Source organism: Cryptomeria japonica, chromosome 10 (assembly GCF_030272615.1).
Source record: "Cryptomeria japonica chromosome 10, Sugi_1.0, whole genome shotgun sequence".
Lineage (NCBI taxonomy): Eukaryota > Viridiplantae > Streptophyta > Pinopsida > Cupressales > Cupressaceae > Cryptomeria > Cryptomeria japonica.
In genome coordinates this window covers 142270650-142293128 of record NC_081414.1, presented here as the reverse complement: position 1 = coordinate 142293128, position 22479 = coordinate 142270650, and positions in this window count along the sequence as shown.

Below are 22479 nucleotides of genomic sequence, written 5' to 3'. Positions count from 1 at the left end.
TCTTCAGTAATAACATTAACCATGCACGAAGGATCAATAAGCACTCCACGGCAAGGTGTATTCTTGACTTTTGCAACTATATATAAAGGACCATCAGGTGCCCTAATGGTTTCACTGGAATGAAATGTGATGGAAAGTTCTTTAGGGTTTTCTTGCTGCTCTACAAAGTTAATCACATTCGGAGTCATAGACACAAGACCATCAGATGAAAAAGAGGAATCATTAGTCTCAATCGCATTAGAGGTATGAGAAGGTAATGGATCAGTGAAAATCTGAAGATTTTGATTAGGAGGAGCTACAGATGTGTTGCCTTTATCATTCACTCCAGAAACAGAGATAGTATTATTATCAATCAAATCTTGAATTTTACCCTTTAAAGAAAAACATTTTTCAGTATCATGCCCAGGCTGACGATGAAATTGACAAAAAGCTTTGTTATCAAAATAAGGTGAAGTAATATTTGCAGGATCAATTTGCCTTATAGGAGGAAGGGTAAGCACATTTTGTTCCAATAACTTATTCATAATACTATGCAATGATTCATTCAAAGGAGTATACTTTCTTTCTTTCTTGAAAAATTTAGAAATAGGAGGCACACCTGATGCTGCATTCACATTGTTGTTGATGATTTTTTCATTGAATTTGATGGAATCTCTGTTCGGTTTAAAATTCCCAAATGGTTGTTGACTGCTATCACCCTTATCACTCGGAGCCATAGGATGTGATTGTTCCATTTGACTCACAGTCAGTTGATAATTGTGAAGAGTTGCACACAACTGTTGGAAAGAAGTAAACTCAGAAAATAGAAGTTTGTCTCAAATATCTTTTTGTAAATTAGAAATAAAGATTCTTTGAATATCATTGTCAGGCACTGGAAAAGAAATTTGAGCATACGAATGCTTATATCTACCAATGAAATCAGTCACTTTTTCTTTAACACCTTGTTTACAATGCATTAAATCAATCAAAGTAACTTTAGGACTTATATTGTTTTGAAATTGTTGAATGAAAGCATTTGCAAGGTGTTCGAAAGAAGTAATAGAATAGGAAGGCAACGAGCAATACCATTGTAGGGCTTTGTCTCTTAATGTTCTAGTGAACAGTTTTGCAAGCAATCTTTGGTCATAAGCAAAATCGGTACAAATTGTTTGAAAAGTCTTAACATGTGTTAGAGGATCTCCTTTACCATTATAAAGTTCCAAATGCGGGATTTCAACATGTTTAGGAGGGATAGCTCGAACAATGTCAAGAGAAAGTGGGCTTGCAACATCAAATGTGGGCACACTAAACTTAGATTGATTCATAGAGGCAATTTGTTGCTGTAAAGAAGAGACAGTTTGTGCAAGATTGTTAATGGTCGCTTCAGTTGAAGAGTTCATATTAGACGTGTTAGATTGTGATGGAGGTGTTATGTTATTGAAAGAAGGTAAAGAGTAAGGTGGTGGGACCCTATGATAATTAGTCATAGGAGATGATTGGATAGGAGGAACACTACAAGGAGGAATGGAATGATTGAATGAATTGCCCCCTTGCATCATGTTCATTTGTGGAGATATAATAGGGACACTCATTGAAGGAATGAATGAAGAAATCGGATTAAATGAAGGAAGAGGGTTAATTGAAAAGGAAGGATTACCCCCCTGACTGGTGATCATAGGAGGAATGTCTTGTGTAGAAGTAGCCATTATGTTTGATGTAAAGGTAGGTATGCTAGCAATAGAAGTCATCAAAGGAATAGAATGATTGACTTGAGTAGGAGGTTGTGTATAACCCAAATTTTCAGCACAACTCTTCATAGGCATCACATTCGAATCCACAATGTGTGCAATACCACGCAAAATATCAATTCCATTCTTATCACTTTGAAGCATACATTTTAGACCCTCAATTAAAGGAAGAGCTTGACTATCGGGGTATTCTTGAGACATCCATTGTCGAAAATCATCAAATTGGTTATCCAATTTTGAAAGTTGTTCTACAGAAACCTCATGGAGAGCTTCTTCATCATTAGGAGGATTAGAGGAATTACCCATGTCCTCGTTAAAAAGGCTATTCAAATTAGGTTCCATCTCCTCGGTGATTAAACCTCGGAAAGACTTAATTCTACGGCTTCATCTAACGGGAATAGTGTAAGTAGGGCTTATTGTTGTAAAACTCATGCACTAGAAAGAGAGAGAAGATTTTGAATTTAGAGGTAGCAATTTTCAGTAAAACCAGCCAATCTTCTGGATTTAAGCTGTTAAATGCAATCATGACAGTCTCCCGAAATTTCAGAAAAAATGTCCAGGACCGTGGCGCTCGGAGTGCACACGGTCCTTGCAACTTTTTTCGAAATTTGCAGGGATGAAAGGTATGATGATTTTAGAGCTAATCTGAAAAAATTGAGTGATTTTACGATCTGTAGATAGGCCAAATTAAAGTTGCAATCTCAAAATTGAACCCTACCCAGATTGTCGAAAAATGCAAAATTTGAATTTTTGAAAAAGAGAGGGAAACTGAAATTTTGAATTTTATGATTTTAGAGGGAATGTCAAGAGCAATGCAAATTTTGAAATTTAAAAATTGACTCAATTTCTCGCAAAATTCAATTTTGAAAGCAGAAATTAAAGTTGTTGTAATTAAGCACTTAATTTCAAAAGTCACAAATTGTAAGAATTTGAATAAAGCACTGAAATTTTTAATGAATGCAAACACACTTTTCAGATTTAGGACAGTAAGAACACAATTTTGACACAAAATTTCAATTTCAATGATTTTTGAATGATTAGAAGCGTTAATCCAAGCAATCACAAGACCAACTTTGACTATAATTTTGAAGGTGTTAAAATTGATAAAATCAGCCAAAATTCTGGATTTTAGCAGAAAAATACAGTAAGATCTAGCTCCCGAAATTTCAGAAAAAATGTCAGGGACGATGGTGCTCGGAGTGCACACGGTCCTCGCAACTTTTTTCCAAATTTTCAGGGATGAAAGATATTGTGATTTTATTGCGGAATCCAAAGTTACAGCTGATTTGGAAATGTTTTGATCAGTGAAATGGTTGGACAAAGATTGAATCAAGAGGGTTTCAAAAATTAGGGTTTTAACACTTAACCACTTAATTTTCAAAATTAAAGAACAAATATGAATTGGTAATTTGTAATAGAAGGGAAGATCTGAAACAAGCATTAACATTTAGACATTTCACAAGTTCAATTACTAAAAAGAAAATTTAGGGTTTTTATGCAATCAACCTCTAAAATTTGCAAAAGATCAAACATGGAAATGTAATCAAGGAATCTAATTTTCAGATCTAACCATGAATAATCAGAAAGGATGTTCACGTTGGGTTCACCAAAATGTAAAGCGGAAAATCGCGATCGAACCCTAGTTGCTCTCCCCTCTTCCAACTCCAAGGAGAGAGAAGGGAGATTCACTAGGGTTGATGGTTTTCACTTAGGGGAGAGACTTTACATTCAAAAGAGGGGTTGAAACCCACAAGATCCAATCCCATGCAATGCAAGATTGGATGCTAAATGAGTTTCAAGGGTTATGACAGCAAGGCTACCCTCTTTTGTAAAGAATGTGCATAGAAGAATTAAGCTAGGAATGCATAGAAAGTGAGAAAGATTCACTTATAAACTGAGATAGGAATAGAGTATGAAGCTGCGGACCTGGAATTAGCAGTAAAATGTCGATACGGCGCTGTCCTATAAATTTGAGCGAAAGTTGTCGAGACAATGGCGCCCGAGCGCCACAGTCCTCCGAAAAATCCATGAAACGAAGGGGGATCTGTTCGTCTCTGCACAAGGATTCCAGATCTTCAATTTCAGCCACGTACCTGCAACCTACACACAGAAAAGCGAAGATGATTGGGGGGTTAGGAATTAGGGGTTTGCCTTTAGGTCAAACCCCGGTTTTGGAATTAACCAAGAAATGAGCAATGCTGTAAATGTAAATGTCTATAATGTAAAACAAGTACTAATACCTTGTTGTAAGGATGTTTGTATCCTTATGTGCGAAGGTATAGATGTCGTATGTTGTATGTTGTAGTAGTATGTTGTAAGTGATCTCCTCTTCAATGGTTGAATCCTTGTCTTGAATGCAACACTTAGCCTTGAATGGAGACTTGAAATGATCAATTGCTTGAAGGAATGCTTGAATGCTTGAATGCTTGAATATAGTTTCCACGCTTTTTCCGTCATGTATCTATCCCCCAAATGAGAGAGGAAAATGTAGTTTATATACTTGTCATTTAGGGTTGATAGACTGATTTTCCCGACCTTAGGCCGACCAGGAAAGATAATTTTCCAATTTGCAAACATAAAGACCCGAAGTCCAAAAGAGACCGGGCCCAAAATAGGACCTAGGGACCAGGGCACTGGGCGCCCTAGTCCTGAAGGACCAGGGCGCTGGGCGCTCTGGTCCCACCTCCCGGGACAGCAGGGTGCAAAGGAGGTTCAGGCCAGGGTGCAAGAAAATGCAGTTTTCAACGTCATAATCAGGTTTCGGGGTCTCCATTCAGGTTGCGCGTTGCGTCGCCATCGTGAAGACCGAAATGCGGTTGAAATTGCAAGTGTCACAATTTTAGGACGCTACACCTAATTATGTCTTATTTCAACCATTTAGGCCCGATTTTGCATATCAAAACATCTTGAAATCAGCTATAACTTTGGGATGCGCTCTAAAATAATCATATCTAATGGCCTTAAAAATTTGGTGAAAATTTGGTCAGACCGTGGCGGGAATGTACATGGTCCGTGGCTTTTTTCCCAAAATTTTGGGAGCACAATCCCATGATATGATAATTCTTAACCCCAAACTATCAATGGGAAATTCAAATCCTAGGTTGGCCTAAACATGAAAATAAGATCTAGCGTTTCATACTTAAGAGCTCTCTTTCTTCATTTGAAGGGGTCTTCTTCTAAGAATCTAAGAGCAGGATTTTGGAGTATTAGAGCCTTCTTTGTAGTGAAAGACTAGAACTTTGAATTCTTAAAAAACATTCAACATTCATCCATCAAACATTCATCAAGCATCATTTTATCAATTGAAGGCTTTTGAAGATGTAGAAGAAAAATAGGAGATCATCGACTGATGATTGGCTTGTACCTCTCCCTTGGGGTTGGGTATGGTTTCATGTTGTTTTCATGTCTTTACTTAAGCTTCATTTTGATTCATATTCATGCTTTAGATTACTTTTCATTGTGGATTTAGAGTATTTACTTTGTCAATTATAAGTAATTACGGTTTACTCCTTAGGGTTGCTCTAGGTTGTTTACTTTCATCCTTAGGATCTTGCATATACACAAGGTTCTTGCACACACATTTTTAGTACATTATCGACTATTCATGGGGCTCAAAATCACCAACATGGGGGTTTGACTAAGGCAAAACCCTATATAGCCACCCCAAACCTTCCTGTAGACACCTAAAAATGGTCAACGCTTGCGGAATCATACTTTAACATTTACGCATTGCCTTATTTTAGGGTTTTTGTGTCGCATTAACATTTCTCCTATGATTCGCACTTGGTCTTTATCATTTGCGAGCATTGAGTCATTCTTCTACATTCTTCATTCATCTCGCTCTCAAATTTGGTCTTGTCGACAACACTATCCAGTCATGATTTTGATCGATTTTATCCTGTCACATCAATGTGCGTGCTCATTGGTCATCATTTTTGGACATCATCAATCCTAATTGGGTTTTGTCCTCTTATCAATCTTGTCATCTGGAAATCGATTTGCCATCAATCCTTATCATTTTCAATCTTGTCGTTTTAACGATCGATTTGTCATCGATCGTTGTCATGTTCGATCTTGTCATTTTGTGATCGATTTGTCATCGATCGTGGTCATTTTCAATCTTGTCGTCTTGCAATCTATTTTGTCATCTTGTCAATTTTGTCATTTTGTGATCAATTTCCCATTGATCATTGTCTGTCTCAATTATGTCAATTTGGATCAATTAGTCATTGTTCCTTGTCAATTGGCACATTTATCAATCAAATCATTTATCACATTGGTCCTTTGTAAATCATGATCAAATTGATATCAATTATCCTTTGTCAAGACTTAATTATCATCCTTGCATTGCTAATTCATCTTTTAGGGTTTCATGATTTTATTCATTTAACCCTATTTGTCATTTCTCCCTCTAGGTTAAATAATTTATTTATTTATCCTAGGGCTTCGTGTCACAATTAAATGTTTAATTTAATTGGCTAACTAATTATTCCTCTTTTTGGTGAATTAATTAATAATTGACAAATTATTAATTGATTTACCTAATTTCTCCTAATTCCTAATTTCCTAATTTTTCATCAATTTCTAAATTCCCTCTTTGTGAATTAATTAATAAATGAAAAATTATTAATTAATTCACTAATTTCCTAATTTTCCTCTTTTTCTAATTTTCTAATTTTCTAATTCCTAATTTCCAATTTTCTAATTTTCTAATTCCTAATTTCAATTTCCTCCTATTTTTCTCCTAATTTCATGGGAATGACATTTCAATTTGTCATAATTTGTCATAATTGACAATCAATCAATTTTGACATAGAAATTTGTCATAATTTGTCGTAAATTATCAATCAATCAATTTTGCATAGAAAGTGCATAATTTGTCATAACTGACATTTTTTATTTACAATTTCCATTTGAATTGAATCATGCTAATTTGATCATTTCTCCAATTTGTCTATAAATTGGATGAATTTCTTCAATCCCAGCTAATCACATTATCGATCTAATAATCACTTGTTTTGAATTACTTTGTCGAATCAATCATGCTTTGAGTATTCTTGTGCCAATGTCAATCTTGCTTTCACATTAGGTTTATGCATTTGAAGGTGAGATCCACAAACAAAGGCTATTTGGAGAAGAAAGAAGGACAATGGAGCCACATGAAGGAGACATTCGAATATGCATCTGGTTTGCTTAGTTTTTAGTTTTGAATGTTTTGCTTTCATGTCTCTATTGAGTGTAATTAGGATTGATCATTGCAATGAGCTTTTGTGATTGAGCTATGACTAATATTGAATTGCTTGTGATGATTTCCGATTTCCTATGCTACATTAATTGGTGAACCCGATGTGAACTAACCCCCTAACCATGCTTTTGAGTGCTTTTGAGATGATTTACGGGTCAAAAACCCAAGAAACAGGGTAGTGCAGTGTTTTCTGGGAACTTCTGTGCCTGTGTCAAGCATTTTGCGCCTGTATCAAACATTCTGCACCTATGTCAAGGACATTATGCACTTGTGTCAGACATTCTATGCCTGTGTCAGACATTCTACGCTTGTGTAGGGCCAGAAACAGAGGTAAAAGACAATATTTTTCGCTTGCAAATTGTTTTCTTTTGCATTCTGTTTCTGCTTTTTTGGTTTTGTTGGTACTGATTCTCTATGCAGAACCTTGGCATACACATGACAAAGACAATAAATGAAACTACTAACACATTTTATGCAGATTCGATAGTCAAAGACTAAACATATCAAACTTCTGACTTGAGTTTTGCAGGTTGCCTTGGACTACAACTAAACTTTGTGTTTGCAATTAATATTTAGGCACCTAGTGATTTCTAAATAGGATGGAATGAATGTATGTTTGCCTTGATTGTTGAGTTTGATATTGGAGTAGGAGAGTATGCTCTCATCCTTCTTAGGGTGATCAGAAATCCAGATCTTCAATACCATGCTCATGTTTTTTATTGTGTGTCACCTTTAGAGGGCCTGCCTTCCCGACCACTTGCTTTTGCAAGCAAGTGATAATCGTGAGAAGGGAATGACCCAAAGTGAGTATAGCTAGAATACCTTGGCATTCTAACTCACTATAAACAAATACCTGATGGTCGAAAACTTTGAAGGAAGGGTTATGTGGGAATTGCAGTTACTTGGGAAGTGATGACCCTTGAACTCTTTCTCATATCAACATCTAAGTAGGACCTCACAGTCTAAATCATGCTTGCGTGACTACATTTTTTTGGTATCTTGGTGGGCTTAATGTCTCAATCACGCTTGCATGACATCAAGGAGTAATGGTTAACAGAAATCCTTACTAAACACCTTGTTTTTAGAGGCCAAAAACCCTTCTAGTTGCTTGAGAAGGACAAGTTTGGATACTTGGAAGAGATACTAAGTTCGCCATGGGGGGATTTCCATGGGGACTGATGCTTGGCTGCCCTGAGAAGTGAGTTCCATGGAGGGGAGCCCATGGGGTCAAGCATCTATGTATTCTCCTTGAATCCCATAATGAGTCTACCTCTCAAGTACCTAATTTCCTTGCCTACCATAAGAAATTGGGAATGAGCATGATTGTCTTGAGTCTAAGTTGAAATATCTTGTATTCTTCGCTTGTCAAAAGTTGAATTGTATCTCATTTTTAAAAAAAGGCAAATTGATTCAAAACAAGGTTAAACACAAGAACATTTCATCCAACAAAGTTCAAAATACCTTCAAACATGGTTGTCAAACATTGTTCAAAATCTTGTCTCAACATTCATGTCACTTAGATTTAGGTTCATCCTAGGTTTGCATTTTGCAAAGTCATTGTCTATTACCAAGGTTAAGTTCCACCTAGGTCATACTCCTTTACATGTCAATAAGGGTCATCCATTTGCATATGTCCTCTTGCATTAGAGTAATACCATTGTCATTCATTCATATTTGCATACCCTAGGTCTCTTCACTAAGCTTAGGTCATTATCATATCATATTAGGGTAATTTGCATATTAATTGTCCCTTTGCATATAGTGTCAAACTAGGTTTTGTCATACTTGAGTAATCCAAATCTTTGATAAACCCTAAGTTATTGTTAGGAAGTCTAGACCTTATCAAACCTTTTGTCATCAATGTCATTTCGTCAAACCTAGCTTAGTATCCAAGCATATAGGGGAGACATTGTCATTTTGTCCTTTTGTCACTTGGTCCTTTTGTCCTTTGAGGTCTAGACATCATTCCAATTTCCTAAGGGTCTCTCTTTTAGATTTGCATTCAAAAGTTTGTCAAAATCTTCAAAACAACCAAAAACATAGATTGCATTTTCATCTATTCAGTTTGCATTTAGTTGCATATCATACATTATTCTTGAAAAATTTCCAAAAATATTGCATTTGCATAGTGACATGCCTATTGAAACAAGGTCAAAATCTAAAAAGATGGGCGAACCAATGTATCAACCCATTGACAACATAGCAAATTTGCAGTTTCAAACTAGTCAAACAGTGCAAATTGAAGGCTCATCAAACACATCATTACCACCATATGGAATGGTTCAACTTGGATCACCTCCATTATATGAACTAGTATTTGTACCCATGCAACTAGGACATGGGAGTGTTCCACCAACTCCAAGAGGAAGTGCACCTTTCAATTGGAATCAACCAAACCTGCAACATGACATTCACACTCAAACATTGCATGAGGAACAAATTCTTTCACAAGGATTTGGTTCAGATCAAGGCATTCAACAAGAAACGAATCCAAATGTCCAACCAGATTCTTCATCAGATTCCGATGCTTCTGATGATGTTGACATGTTCCTTCAAGATCCTAAGATGACAAAAAAGATGGATAAGTTCTTGAACAAGGTCTTTAAAATGTTCCCACAAAAATATCTTAACATGATGAGTAATGTGACCTCCTCGAACGAGAAAATTAATGTGCAAAAACATCAAGGCAATGAGCTGTTAAGTTTCTCCTCGCATCCAAATGAAGAAAATGTGCAACAGGAAGTTCAACCTACCTTGATGAGTAAATGTGCTTCAAAGGAAATGACAGTGACTATTCCGCAAAAGTCACCATTTGAGACAATAAATAATTTATTATTCAATACAACACCTGTAACGCAAGTTCAAATGAAGACCGCGCAAATATTGACAACCATCCCTCAACAAGAAGTGGATCCTTACATGCATCAAATTGGATCAACATCTAAGATGCAAGAAAGCTTCATGACTGGAATGCCTAATATCACCAATGTCCAAAACAATTCCACGATGCAACAAAGTTCTTATGTCCCGTTAAGCTCAATATATTTTCCAAACACTATTGTGACAGATCCTTCGATAATGGCGACACAAAGAACTACAGATAGTGGTTTGCACCAACAACAATTGTTGCAACAATTGAGTAATACACAAAAGGTACAATCGAATGTGCAAACAAGCAATGTACAACAACAACAATATCGCATTCAACAACAAATTGCAGCGCCTTCGGCACCATTACAAGTTAATACAAACTTACAACCATCACAATGGATTGGACAAACAACACAACAAGTTAATGCAAGTGCTATACCCCATCTTAAGGAGAAACAACAAAAACCACCTAAACAATTTTTTTTGCAAATGATGGGATATACACCGCGACAACAATTGGCACAAAGTCAACAAATTCCAATTCGTCAGCATCAACAACATGTGCCTCAATATGTGCCAAGGCAAACAAGCTATCATACTTCACAACCGCAATTGGCGCCTGTGCAATATCAACAACATACTCAATTGCAATATCAACCTAGGCTACAAGAAGCACAACAACAAGGTCGATATCAAGGCATGGCACAACCACAACAACAAGAGATGTACCAAGAACATTATATGCCAAAGACACCAAAAACAGCCATTTCAGAGCATCAACAACCGATCAGAAATACGATGTATCGACAAAGAGTACTCACCGGGATTAATGATGGACCTCCAAAATCTGATACAATTGCGCAACAACTTGAGAAATTGCAACGACAAGTTGATGCATTAGAAACTAAAGGAACAAAGAAGCTGTATACAGATCAGGATTTGTGTCCAAATCCATTTGATAAGAGCTTATACATGCCTCCATTCCCTAAACATTTTGAGGCACCTAATTTTGAGAAATATAAAGGGAATGGCAATCCAAAAGATCACATTCGAGCATTTTTCACGGCATGTACTAAAGTGAGCTATGAGGAGACATATTTAATGCGATTATTTGCACGAAGTCTCATGGGACAAGCCATGGATTGGTATTCGCATCTGCCAGGAAATATAAAGACTTGGTCTGAATTGGCTCAAAAGTTTATATCTCACTTCGCATTCAACATCGACAGTGACGTGACCATGTCAGATTTATACAACACTAAGCAAAAGTAAGGTAAACCGTTAGTGACTTTCTTGCAACGATGGCAAAGCTTGTATAGTCATTCTTCCCTAGATATACCTGAAGAACAACAAGTGAATCTATTTATCCAAAATTTGGTCCCAGAAATGATGTACGAACTAAAATTGAAAAGTCCTAGCACTATTGAGAAACTCATTAAGAAAGGGATGAATATTGAAACTGCTCTTGTAGCTAAGGGAATCATTAAGCTTAACAAAGACAGTGACAACACGAACAATTCAGGGGACATAAATAGATTTTGGTATAAGAACAAGAATGTCACTAATGATGGAGTTGTTGATGCAAGAGCGGTGAATACAAATCAACCCCCATTCACGATCAAGAAATCAAGTGTTCCTAATATGTCAACTATGGAACAAAATCAAACACCAGCGAGCAATGTTACTCAACAGCCGCAATACCAACAACATCTCCAACAATATAATCAACAACAAGGCTAGCTCCAAAGCCAGCAGCGCAAACCTTTCCGATCAAGGGATGGGCCTCCTCAATAATTTACACCATTGGGAGAGCCTATTGAGTCGGTAATGAAACAATTAATACAAGCAAAATTTATTAAGCTACCAGATATCAAGGCAGAACCAGTGGTAAAACCGCATTGGTGGAATGATAATGCATACTGTGAGTATCATCGGTCCAAAGGACATAAAACTGCATCATGTTTTCAATTGAAACATATGATTCAAGATTTGTTAGAGCAAGGAGTAATTGAGGTAGATCCACCCCATGCGACCTCTAACACTAATCATACTATTTTAAAAACTCCTTTGCTTGATCATGACAAGGGTAAAGCGTCTTCTTCAAACTCTGCCCAAATAGCAAATTATGCGAATACTGGTTATAACAATGTCATCAGTTATTTCAGAGCATCAAATGAGTATGTTTCTACCCTAAGAATAAAGGAACAAGATCCTTCTTGCGCGGTCACCACTCGTCGATCTAAAATAGTCCTAAAAGGAGCTCCTACAGCTCCTTCCAAATCAACTCCTGCAAGTCAGTATAATCTCTTAGATCATCTAGGAAAGACACCAGCACAAATATCAATCCTTGAGTTGTTGAAAATGTCTCCCATGCATTGTGTAGTCCTGGATAAAGCTTTAATTGAGTCCACTGTCCCGACAGATATTGATGTTGACCAGTTTCAAGCCCGGATTGGACATCTAGCTGTTTCCCAAAATGTTGCATTTTCTGACAATGATATCTCACCTGACAAGCTCCCTCATAATGATCCTTTACACCTTGAAGTCTTTGTCCATAATTGCAAAATCCGACGAGTCTTGATAGATGGCAGAGCGGGTCTTAATATTTGTACCTTGAGAGTGGTCATTGGCCTTGGATATACAGAAAATGACATTGACGCTTCAAAAAGAATAACAATAAAAGCATATGATGATGCTGAGCGCCCATCCAAACGGATAATTACATTGCCTATCAGAGTCGGTCCAGTGACAAAAAACACTTTCCTGTAGGTCCTAGACCTTGATCTCCCTTATAATATGATCCTTGGCCATCCATGGATCCATGCAATGAAAGCAGTTCCATCCACTTATCATCAATGTTTAAAATATCCTTACAATGGAACTGAGATAACAATTCTAGGAGAACCTAATCCATTTCAATTTTGTGCTACTCTAAAGGATACCCCTCAGCAGCAAGTCCCAGTCAATAGAGAGGCCAAATCAAATAGTTATGTGGATCCTAATGAATTGTTAGATGCTGTCAAAGGAAAATTGAAGATACAAGACCAAGGATGCGGAGAATATTCAATGGATCAAACATTCCTCATCAGGAATTTACCAATATCTCCAAAATCATATGGCAAACCGCATTTATTGCAAAAGGAACCTAAGGTCATTATTCAATATCAGCCTCCCACTACATTTACAAGATGGGGTGAACTTGACAAAGAAACTTTAGATGATGATGTCATAGATTGGCTTTACAAAGATCCAACTGAGACCCCACCTGTCAAGTTGCTAGTGGAACGATACGGCAAAGGATTTACTATGCTGCAAAAGAAAGGATATGACGGCTGCAGTGGCCTAGTCCTGAACAACAATGGAAGGCTAGAACCTGTTATACCCAAGATGCGACCTCCAACTTTAGGGTTAGGTTTTGTACCGTTGCAAATTGGACCCTCATCTTCCAAAGTTCCCACATGTAGAAAACGACGTGACTTTGATGATGAAATAACACCTGAGGATACCCGACCCAAAACCGATTCCAATGAATGGGAGTGGAGTTCTTTTTCTTCTAGCTCCTATGCCCTTGACAATATTTTCCTTGACCCTGATAATTTGCCTATGAAAGACAAACATGAAATAACTCCTCTCCCTAAAACATGTCCTAATGCTTGGATAGAGTCATTCTGGGATCCAAGCTCTGAATTAGATACAAGTAGTTCAGATAGTGACACCACAGATGTTTACATCTTTACCATATCAGCCCTTTCTCTCCTTACAATTGATGATGACATGCCCCTCATCTATCCCCAGCTTATCCAACATGACCAACAAGAACCACTCACATTGGACTATTTTCAAAATGACGAAGCAATTGCAGAATTCCTTAGACTACGGGAAGGTATGCCACAAGGTGATCATAAGGCAGGATTTGCTATTGATTTGGATTCAACAACATATTTTGGGGAGTCAACTCCCTCTTCCAGTCATCAAAATGAAAAAAGAAAAGAAAAAGTAAAAAATCAAAAGAATAGGTCTTTGAGTGAAAACCGCAAGGCACTCTCTGACCATGAAAAAGTAAAAATAAAGGACGTACCTGTGGGTGAAAACCTCTCTGAGGTGCCCAAAGGTCGAAGAGTGGACATACCCCTATAAGGTCAGGACAAATCAACATTACTTGTGGAAATGACCGAGGAAATCAATTTGGGTACACCTAACAACCCTAAGGTCATTCATTTTGCTGCTTCTTTATCACAACAGGAAAAGATAGATTTTGTCAATTTCTTTCTTGAGAAGAAGATCAGCTTTGCATGGTCCTATGCAGACATGCCTGGCCTTGATCCAGAATTAGTCCTTCATCACTTGTCATTGAAAGCAGATGCCAAGCCTGTCAAACAGAAACTTAGAAAGATGCATCCCTAGGTGGCTCTTTTGGTCAAGGTGGAATTGAAAAAATTATTAGATGTGGGCTTCATTAGACCCATTGATTATGCAGACTGGATTTCAAATTTAGTACCAGTTAGCAAGGTAACTAGGGGCATTAGAATCTGTACAAATTTTAGGGATCTCAATAAAGAATGCCCTAAAGATGATTTTCCATTGCCAAATATCGACATCATAGTTGACATGACTACTGGATATGAGATGCTTTCATTGATGGATGGTTTCTCCGGCTATAACCAAATTCGCATTGCTCCTGAAGATGAGCATAAGACTGCATTCACATGTGCTTGGGGTACCTACTATTGGAATGTGATGCCCTTCGGTCTTAAAAATGTAGGCGCAACATATCAAAGAGCAATGACAACAATTTTTCATGATTTCATGCATACTTTGATGGAGGACTATGTTGATGACTTATTATGCAAATCTGTCACAAGAGATAGTCATTTAGCCATCCTGGGCCCAATCTTTGACCGAATGGAGACTTACAAGCTCAGACTCAATCCAAAGAAGTGTGTCTTTGGTGTCACAGCCGGCAAATTACTAGGGTACATTGTTTCTCACAGAGGCATTGAAGTTGACCCTGCCAAGGTTAAAGCAATAATGGATATGCCTCCTCCTTCTAATCTCTGTCAACTACACAGTCTGCAAGGAAAGCTCCAGTCCATCCGTTGCTTCATAGCTTAGTTGGCCGACAAATGTCATCCATTCCAGCATCTATTGCATAAAGGTGTCACTTTTAAATGGACTGAGCAATGTCAATCAGCCTTCCAAGCTCTCAAAGACTATTTGCTGTCGCTGCCTATCCTAATGCCTCCTATAGAAGGAAAGCCATTTTAATTGTATATTTCTGCAACTGAAATGGCATTAGGAGTTCTCTTGGCCCAACAAGATGAGAACGACAAAGAGCGAGCTATTTATTATATCAACCGGACACTAGTAGGCTATGAGCTGAATTATTCAACTATTGAAAGGGCATTCTTAGCAGTGGTATTTGCAACACAAAAGCTTTTACATTATATTTTAAATCACCAAACATTGTTGGTTGCAAAAATTGATCCCTTAAAATACTTGCTTAGCCGAGCAGCTTTGACAGGTCACCTAGCAAAGTGGGTTATGATTCTCAGTGAATTTGACATTGAGTATATGGAGCGAAAGGTGATAAAAGGACAAGTCATAGCATATCAACTTGCAAAGGCTCCTATTTATGATGATCATCCCATGTTGACAGATTTTCTAGATGAATTAGTCTTTACTCTCACATCTTCTAATGAATGGAAGTTATACTTTGATGGGTCCCATACCAAGTTCGGATCCAAAGCAGGCATCTTGTTTGTCACCCCTCAAGGTGATGCTATTCCCAAGTCCTACAGAATAACTTTTCATTGTACCAATAAAATTGTAGAGTATGAAGCACTGGTCACAGGACTCCGAGTAGCGGTCCACTGGAACATCACGCATTTGTAAGTCTATGGAGATTCTTAATTAGTCATCCGACAAGTGAATGATGACTATGAAACAAAAGATGAAAAGCTTATTCCCTATAAGCATATGGTAGATTTCTTCAAGACAAAATTCACGGCTATCCATTTCAGTCAAGTTCCAAGAATGCAAAACAAGTCAGCAGATGTGATGGCTACGATTGCTTCCATGTTGAATATGCCCCACAATATGGACAAATGTGAATTTTTAGTTTAACAATTGCTGGTTACTTCTTTTGACATTCCGACAGCGGATGTGATGTGCGTTCTTGTTGGTCCCAACTCCCCGTGGTACAATGACGTATATCAATATTTGAAGTCCCAAACCTTACCACCTAACCTTTCCGCTAACCAACACCGAGCCTTCATCCGACATACAGCCAAATATGTCATCATCGCCGACACCCTTTATCATCGTTCCTTTGACCATACCCTCCTCAGGTGTTTGGATTCTGATGAAGCACAAATGGCTTTACACGAGGTTCACGATGGTATATGTGGGGGCCATTTCAATGGTCTAAGCTTAGCCAAAAAGTTGATTCGTGTTGGGTATTATTGGCCCACTTTGGAAAAAGATGTTCACGATTTTGTTAAGAAGTGCTACAAGTGCCAGATCCATGGAAATTAAATTCATGCACTAGCCCAAGAGCTTCATTCTGTCATATCTCCATGGCCATTTTCTCAATGGGGATTGGATCTTATTGGCAAGATTCACCCGACATCTGCAAATGGACACAAGTTCATCATTACAGCCATAGAGTATTTTACAAAATGGATCAAAGCTGTCCCCATAACCTATATCACTGGTGTGCAAATTTCAAAATTCCTATTGAATTATATCATATGCCTGTATGGGGTTCCTCTTGCCATAGTCACAGATAATGGTCATCCCTTCAAGAATAAAGATGTCAAGGAGCTCTGTGAAAAGTTTCATATCCAACACCGTTTCTCCAGTCCATACTATCCATAGGGGAATGGTCAATCCGAAGCATCAAATAAGACCATTATCAAGATCCTGAAGAAGGTTGTCAATGACACTGGTCGAGATTGGCATGTACAGTTGAATCCAGCACTTTAGGCCTATCGCACTTCTATCCGCACACCTACTAGCACAACACCTTATTCCTTGGTGTATGGTGCGGAAGCCATTTTACCTTTGGAAGTGGAGATTCCTTCCTTGCATGTTTCCTTGCAACATCTGATTGATGATGAGACACACAGAGTCTCTCAGTTGCATCAGCTTGAGATGTTAGATGAGAAACGTCAGACAACCCTGACACATTTGCAAGCATATCAAAACCGTCTCCATCACTCTTATAATAAGAAGGTCAAAGGGCGACACTTAAAAGTGGGAGATCTGGTTTTAAAGGCAAATCCCAAGAATGCATAGTCTACTGACATCATCAAAGGCAAGTTTGAACCTAATTGGGGTGGGCCTTTCATAGAAACTGCAGCATATGGCTCGGGGGCATATCAGCTTGCCACCCCAGAAGGTGAACCTTTGTCCGATCCTATAAATAGCATGCACCTTCGCAAGTACTGGGCATAATTTTATATCAGCACTTCTTCAAATATGATCATGAAAAAATACAAAAACAGTGAAAAAAGCAAAAAAAAAAATACAAAAAATAAAAGTGCAAAAAGCAAAAAGATACAAAAAAAAGTGAAAAAAGAGCAAAAGAGTAAAGAAAAATGCTTCGCCCTCTAGTGAAAACCTGGCAAACAGGCGCTCTGGGCAAGTACCATGGTGAAAACCTGGCAATCACGCACCATGAGTAATGAGATTATTGCTCCGTCATCTGTCATGACCTCTAGCTATTCTTTTTCTTGGCCGGTTTATCATGTCTATCTTCGTCTTGACCCAATGTTCTATTCCTGGCCTGTTATTGGTCAACATCATTGTCTTGCATACTCCAGTTTCTTGTACATATGTTTTGGTCCCGGTCTAGGTATGTTTTTTCGATGCGCATTGGGTGCGTTCCCCTTGTCATGATCAATCACTAGAACCTTTTGCATCTAAAAACGTCCTGAAATAAAGTCAAAAAAAATAAAATTGAAAAACGTCCTGAAATAAAGTTAAAAAAAAAAATTTCAAAAACGTTCTGAAATAAAGTCAAAAAAAAAAAAAAAAAAAAAATGTCTTGAAATAAAGTAAAAAAAAATTAAAAAATGTCCTGAAATAAAGTCAAAAAAATTGAAAAATGTCCTGAAATAATTCAAAAAAATTGAAAAAATGTCCTGAAAAAGATCATAAAAATCGAAAAATGTCCTGAAATAATTCAAAAAAAATGAAAAATGTCTTGAAAAAATCTCTTAAAAATTGAAAAACGTCCTGAAATAATTCATAAAAATCAAATAATGTCATGAAAAGAATCCCTAAAAAGTCAAATAAAGTCCTGAAAGAAAATGAACACAAAAAAATTATAAAAAATTGAAAAGCAAAACAAAAACATAAATAACCCCTCTGTGCATAGATAGCTCACTGAGTATACATCCAACAACTCGCAATCCAATGCTACGCTTTAATGAAATCATGCATAAATAGATGAACTTTTTCAATCAAACTTGACATTCAAACTGATCAGAATTGTCATATCAATCAACCTCAAAATCATTCATCCTTGTCACTAATATCATGGGGTCTTATACAGGGTGTGGTATACTCGAAACTAGACTGTGTCCTGTCTTAGACGGGGTACCGCGATTCCTGAAACCAGACAGCATGATTGTCCTATCAGCACTTTCAACTTTTGACAATGAAGATCAAGATGTTTGTTTGACTTGTTGGAATTTGTGCATCTTATCTTTTTATTGATTTATCTTTGGCTTCGGTCATGTTCCTATGTTGCTCGATGATGTCACTGAGTGATTTAGAGTGACCGGGATGGTTCATGGTCCTTTTCTTTTTTGTTGTGATTGTTGTTTGTCTACGATGTGTCTATCTTTTGCAAAAAGGGTTGCATTTCAGCTCTGGCCTTCAATGCCATGATGCTACGCATCCAGTTTGCTACATTAAAATAAAGGTTCTCACCTACAAAGTGCATTACTGAAAGCAAGTTTGTCTTCCATCAGTTCGGATAGTCAGTTCGGTCTAGTGCTCCGATTTATCTATACACATATGCTGCATCGTGCATTCATTTGGTTAGTACATTTGCATTATATCAAGCATCACATCAAGCATTTTATCCATTTCATATTATCAATGCATCAAAAACACATAAAAAAATATATAGCCATACATGTTCCAAAATGGTATATCAACAGTGCATAAGTCATCCATACATGGAAAATAACATATGTCATAACACATTGCATCCCATCATATCAATGCATATCATATCATATATCCACATAATATCGGAGTACAAAATTGGACTGTCTGTCCTAAGTATGGCCCGCAGGCTGACTACAAAATATCAAACTACATATGTCCGTCATACGGAGCATGTGCCTCTGTCACTAGGTGCTCCCTCTATCCTCCTCATCCCTGCCATGTCTCACGGATGATGTCCCTCCTGGTCTTGGCTATGGTGGTCTCATAGGTCCACTCACCCCATGTTGCTCACTGACCGCCGAGAGTATGCCCTGCTCTCTGTCCTCGATCGTGCCCGATATGAAGCTTCTCTCTGCTCTAGTGGAACTGCACTCTCATATAGTGTCCTCCAATGGCATATCTCCTCTCCAGTCTCTACCAACATCTGTGCCATCTCCCATGCACTGGCATCCCTAATCGACCCAATATACTCAGTGACTCTCTCTTATTCTCGCTGTGCCTGAGCTATTGCTGCATCTCGAGCCACTATGAGTCTAGCTATCTCTGCTCTAAACTGCTCATGCTCTCTCTCTAAAGTCGCAATATGATCATGCTGGCTTGCTATGGTAGCCCTGCACATCTCCATCTCCTCTATGCTAGCTGTCTCCGACTCTATGGGTATATCCTGCAATGCCTCATGCTCACCTGAATCTAGCTCATCCTCATCATCCCCATCCTCATCTCCATCCTCATCCCCCTCATCCTCATCACCACCCTCATCTTCCTCATCCTCATCATCTCCATCCTCCTATCCAGTGAGTGGGAAGTCCTCCTGTCACCTTGGTACTCGAATATCCGAATCTATCAATGGCACTAGTCGTCGTAATGTAAACCATCTCTCATAATCCTCTGTCATCCTAGCATCCTCCACATCTGATCTCCAATCCCACTGTCTCTACTGTAGCTGTGAGAAGTCAACATATGCTACGTGTGGCTGAATCATACTAACCCACTGACTCGTCTCTCTGTGAGATCGGGCAAAGTGTGCAGTCCTCCTAGGTACATCCTGCCTCTCTCCAAACTATCATCTGACTCTCTCTGGTAGGTACAACTCAATCACTCTCTGGTGATTCACTGGTCACCCAATCAAGTACCTCTCCTATTTACAATATGGTAGCTCATCACTATCATCTAACCATCTAGGGCAATCATGATATGCTCTCCATGTGAACTCTCTCAATCTGTCTAGCTCATGTCGCCAATATAATATGTATCCAAAAGGACCCTATCTCAGTGCTCCCCCATAGCGATACACATATGGCTATGTGCTCAAATGCCCATACCTGTAGCAATGTGACTCCACAACTCAAAGTCTGCACTCCCTAATATGCTATCTGATGCAACTGAAAATACAACATAGCCAGTACACATGGTCCCCATGCATACACTGTCCCCTCTATCGCCATCCACTCTAGCACTCTTCCCCATCCAATAGGGAATCCATGTCCTCGTCTATCTCTTGCTAGTAGACATGCTATCACCACGACTATCACCACATATCGTCGATCATACTCTGATGCCATGGTCTCCTAGCCAATTTCCCTCTCTACGATATATAGATCATCTGCGTCGCACTCAAATAATCTACACAACGCATCTCTCCCTGTCACTAGGTCATACTCTACCATCTCTCCATGAATCAGAATGTGGAGGATACGCCATACATCCTCTAGAGTCACAGTCGCCTCTCCAGTCACCAAATGGAATGGGGAAGTCTACGAATGCCATCGCTCTGCCAATGCAGTAAGCAATCCTGTGTTTGCCCTAATCTCAGGCATGAATGTGACATAGTATATCCCAAGTCCTGCTAATGTATCTCTGTCTGTGCTCCTGAGTCTATGTCGTAGCATGAAGCAGTCAGGTCGGTTCTCCCGTGTGATCAATGGATACTGTCGACTCTGCATCACAATTGGGGTACATTTTGTCAGTTCTAGGGTTTTCTCCTACGAGTTGCATTTCCTCATTTCATCCACAAATCAGGGTGTTTCTAAGCTATTCTGACCTATCCTACCCTTATCCCCCCTTTCCGGATCATTTGCATGTTGTTTTGACCAAAATTATGGTTTACACTGCACACTTGCGCCTATGTGATGAGTCTTGTGCCTGTGTCACATAACCTGCGCCTGTGTACCCTTACACAAGCGCAGAAGACATCACACAAGTGCAGGATTCGCCCTACACAAGCACAAAAGTCAGTTTCTGCATCCCCTGTGGGCCCCGCAATGTCTCGCAAGCAAGTCAAATTCATAAAATTGAAAACATGGGTTTTTGAGATACATATCGCTGCTCCTGCGTCGTTTGGTCGTCTGTATGTGCGTACCCGTTCTGCAAGGTGATCTGCCCTTGGAATGTTCACCATCTCTCTGCAAGTGTCCTTTTCCAGAGCAACAAATTCTCCTCTTGGGCTAGTGAAAATGAGCAATTATCACTCTCTTGGTCTCATTTATAGATCTTTGTCAGTGCATAGATGGACGTGCACCCTCTCCATCTTATGTTGGTCGCGGTCTTTTGTGTCATTAATTGCTTGTCCTTCATGCATCTGATCTCTGATTGTTAGTCCGTTCAATCCTATCATTTTTATCGATCAATTGGCCTCTTTTCTGCATGTTTCCGGCCAATTCCTCGAGGGGGCATACATATGTCATTGTCATTGTCTGGGGCATTTTCATTATTGTTCTTTGAAACAATGCTTAAAATTGCATTGTCTCAAAGAGGGGCGAAATGTAGACACCTAAAAATGGTCAACGCTTGCGGAATCATACTTTAACATTTGAGCATTGCCTTATTTTAGGGTTTTTGCGTCGCATTAACATTTCTCCTATGATTTGCACTTGGTCTTTATCATTTGCGAGCATCGAGTCATTCTTCTACATTCTTCATTCATCTCGCTCTCAAATTTGGTCTTGTCGACAACACTATCCAGTCATGATTTTGATCGATTTTATCTTGTCGCATCAATGTGCGTGCTCATTGGTCATCATTTTTGGACATCATCAATCCTAATTAGGGTTTTGTCCTCTTATCAATCTTGTCATCTGGCGATTGATTTGCCATCAATTCTTATCATTTTCAATCTTGTCGTTTTAACGATTGATTTGTCATCGATCGTTGTCATGTTCGATCTTGTCATTTTGCGATCGATTTGTCATTGATCGTGGTCATTTTCAATCTTGTCGTCTTGCAATCTATTTTGTCATCTTGTCAATTTTGTCATTTTGTGATCAATTTCCCATCGATCATTGTCTGTCTCAATTATGTCAATTTGGATCAATTAGTCATTGTCCCTCGTCAATTGGCGCATTTATCAATCAAATCATTTATCACATTGGTCCTTTGTAAATCATGATCAAATTGATATCAATTATCCTTTATCAAGACCTAATTGTCATCCTTGCATTGCTAATTCATCTTTTAGGG